This window comes from Anolis sagrei, chromosome 2, assembly GCF_037176765.1.
Source record: "Anolis sagrei isolate rAnoSag1 chromosome 2, rAnoSag1.mat, whole genome shotgun sequence".
In the NCBI taxonomy this organism is placed as follows: domain Eukaryota; kingdom Metazoa; phylum Chordata; class Lepidosauria; order Squamata; family Dactyloidae; genus Anolis; species Anolis sagrei.
This window is the reverse complement of record NC_090022.1, coordinates 144,419,682-144,423,537: the sequence shown is the minus strand read 5'-3', so window position 1 is coordinate 144,423,537 and position 3,856 is coordinate 144,419,682. Positions and strand designations below refer to the sequence as shown.

The window sequence follows — 3,856 nt, the reverse complement described above, 5'->3', positions numbered from 1 at the left end:
CGGCTTCCTTCTTTCTGTTGAAATTGTCCACATGCTTGTGGATTTCAGTGGCCATTTGCCTTTTAAATAGATTATATGGGACCTCTGCACTATTGCTTAAAACATGCTATGGCTGCCCATTTTGGTTTAAGGAGGACATTGGCAAGCTGAAACACATCCAGAGGAGGGTGACAAATATGGTAAAGATGCTAGAAACCCAGTTTTATGCGGGACTCAATACATTTTGCCCAGAGAAGACAAAGGCTCCTTCCACAAAGCTGTATAAAATCCACACTGACCTGGATTATATGGTAGTGTGGACTCAATCCAGGTCAACGCAGAGATTGTGGATTATCTGCCTTGATATTCCGGGTTATATGGCTGTGTGGAACAGCCCCAAGAAGTGATACATAGTCATTTTGTTATATATGTCAAGTGAAAGAGAGAAGCTTGTCTTCTGCAGTGTTAGAGGCAGACAGCGAGTCTGAGGGTTAAAATGATAAAAGAGGTTCCAGCAAAACATCAGACCGTCTGGAATGGGCTAATTTAGGCTGGATCTACACCATCATATAATCCAGTTCAATGAACAAAATGTGGCTACCAGTAATTTAAAAACTAAAATAAGGACAACAAATAAAGAACAATACTAAGAAAACATGGGAATTCCAGACAGAAAACAATCAGGGCCAGCTAACACCTCCCAACAAAGGATTCCCCAATCAGCAATCAGCCAGGCTTTGACGCTGCAAGGACATTTAATGCTAAACAAGGTGGCCAATTGCAACAGTCACACTGACCTCAAGCAGAAAAGAGTTCTTTCTCCCACCCTGGACATTATTCCACAGATACGTAAACCCCACTTGCCTAGTTTCCTCACAACCTGTGAAGATGCCTGCCATAGATGTTGGTGAAATGTCAGGAGGGAATGCTTCTGGAACATGACCATACAGCCTGGAAAACCCACAGCAACTCAATGCAGCTAATCTGCATTCAGAAACTGGATTATATGGCAGTGTAGATGGGGCCGTAGAAGACGGTGGATTTGTCTCTGTTGGATGACATTCTGTCAGGGATGCTGCTGTTGATGATTTCAAGCACAGAGTTGAACACTGGCATTTCCAATTAACCTTCAACTCTACATTCTACCATCCAATATGATAAAGCATGGCATCTATTACCTGTTGAACCAGGCATGGGCAAACTCCAGCCCTCCAGGAGTTTTGGACTTCAACTCCCACAATTCCTAACAGCGGCTGTTAGGAATGGTGGGAGTTGAAATCCAAAACACCTGGAGGGCCGAAATTTGTCCATGCCTATGTTAAACCACGGCAAACAACACATATAGAAACACCTGCAGCAGATACAATGAACAAGGATAGAATTTCTTGTACCGAGACCAGGGAAATTCAGCCTTCCAGATCTCTTGGACTGCAGTGCCTACAACATCTTACCACTGGACATGCTGAGCGGAGCTGAAAGATCTTCTAGACCTTCAAAATCTGGAGGGTTTGCCAAAATCTGGTCTTCACTTATGATGGAAGACGGAAAAGGAGAGGAAAGTGACTGCCAAACCATTTCTGAATATTCCTTGCCTAAGAAAATCATATTAAAAAATGACTGTTAAATTGAAGGCGCATGCGCGCACACATATTTACCTGATATCAATGTGATGGAATATACAACAGGGGAAAGCATGGCCATGTTTGCTCTTACAGATAAAGGTAAAGGTTGATATTACTCAGCATCCAACTTTCTCAAATTAAACCTGAATTTTTAAAAATCTATTTGCCTCTGATAAAGTAAGAAGGATGATTTTTGTGAATGGAAGTTTTATTTCCATGCCAGGCTCTTTCAGAAGCAAACACCAAGTTTCCCCTTGACATTAAGTCTAGTTGAGTCGGACTTTGCAGGTTGGTGCTCATCTCCATTTCGAAGCTAAAGAGCCAGTGTTGTCCATAGACACCTCCAAGGTCATGTGGCCAGCATGACTGCATGGAGTGCTGTTACCTTCCTGCCAGAATGGTACCTATTGATCTACTCACATTTACATGTTATTGAACTGCTAGGTTGGCAGAAGCTGGAGCTAACAATGGGAGCTCACCCTGCTCCGCAAATTCAAACCAACAACTTTCCAGTAAGCAAGTTCAGCAGTTCAGCGCTTTAACCTGCTGCGCCACCGGGGGCTCCAAGGTCTTCCTACCAAGGTTTATTATTCGAGGGACTTTGGATCATAAACTGGGAATCCTATTGGCCTAGGACCACAGAGACCAAGCTGAGCACTGAAAATCTGATCACAGGAGTCCCTTTTGAAGGGCTTACACACTGTAATTGCAAGTATCTTCATTTACATAGGTTGATCTACTCACATTTGTACTGCTAGGTTGGCAGAAGCTGAGGCTATCAATGGGTGCTCAGCCCGCTCCTCGGATTTGAACCGCCAACCTTTCAGTCAGCAAGTTCAGCGGTTTAACCCGCTGCACCACCAGGGGGCCTACTTACAGAAAGTAGCATCAATTGGAGACCTCATGGGCATTCACGGATTGGGATCCCTCAATTCTGGATCGGAGTGGTTTGGGAACACTGCTCTAACCTAGACTTTGCCTTCTCCTCCCTTTGCTCTTTACTCCTTCTTTCTGTTTTCTTCTTTTGTTGTAGTTGCCCCCAATGGCAACGTTAAGGCAAATAGAACCATTTAAAAGGTTCCCCCAAATTTGGCAGAGGCAGTTGAATAACTTCAATTGGTAGTCAATACCAAAGAGGCCCTGTATGGGTCTTGGGTGATCCCTACTGCATAGCCTTCGAATTGGACTCTCCCTTCCTTCCCCTTCGAATGATATGGCTGTCTAGGCGGAAGGGTCCCCTAAAGGCCATCTAGTCGAACCCCCCTGATGCAGGGAATCCCACAGGTCCATCCGTGGACAAATATCGCCCCTCCCAGAGTGAGCATCCATTTTTCTGTTCAAGGAGAGAAAGGACACTCAATCCAAAGAATCCTCTTTATTTACACCCCTCCACGGGTTCTGTATCCAAGGCTTGAAAAAAAAAATCCATATAAGAATCGCCATTTGACGATGCTGTTTCCCACAATGGTGCATGATCATCATTGGTTTCATTATCCGCGGGAGGGAGGCGGTGTCCCAGCGGATACCGGGGCCCGCCCTCTTTTGCAAGAAAGACCGTTGGAAGAGTATACCGATCCAAGCAGGTTCGCCTTCCTGGTTGCCTAAATAGCCACGCACAATAACCCGATTCGAAGGAGAGTGGGTCCGAATCGAAGTCCACTGAGACGGAATGGCGTTTGCAAGGTCAAGCCCCGAAGGATCCAAGGAGGGGGTCTTCGCTCCCCAAGTGCAATGCGGCGTTGCAAGGGCTGCTTTGCTCCTTCCCCCGCGCGCAGGCTCGCGCCTGGAGGGACTTGCCTGCTGCATTCCTTCCCGGCTCTTTGCCTCGCCTTCAGCCCCCGCCCCCTTTCCTCCAAATACTCCGCTTTTTCTCCCGAAAGTCCGGGCCGGGGTGGCGTCCGCCCTTGAAAAGGCAAAAAGCGGCTCTCTGCCCGGCGCTCCTCCGCCTTGCCTCCCCGCAGCGCGGGGGCGGCCCTTTGAGGCACGGACGGGGTTCGAACCCGCGATCTTCGGTTTACGAGACCGACGCCTTACCACTTGGCCACCGCGCCTGACGGGCTAGCAGCAGGGAAAAGCCGCCAGTGGAAGGCAGGGAGGGAGGGACGGACGGAGGCGAGCGAGCGAGCGGGCAGAGGGGGCTCTGCCGCAGCCCTTTCCGAGGGCCCTCCCAGGAGGAAGGAAGAGGCGCCCTCGCCTGGACCCATCTGTCCTTGGGAGCAAGGAGAAAGGCGCGCAGACAACCCCCCCCCCCCTCC

At 48.4% G+C, this 3,856-nt stretch overlaps 1 non-coding gene across 1 annotated transcript; it reads right to left on the bottom strand.

Moving 5' to 3' along the window:
* Positions 1–3,580: 3,580 nt before the first annotated feature.
* On the bottom strand, positions 3,581–3,652 carry TRNAT-CGU (transfer RNA threonine (anticodon CGU)). Its single transcript has one exon. It is a non-coding gene; the product is annotated as a tRNA-Thr (tRNA).
* Positions 3,653–3,856: the final 204 nt, after the last annotated feature.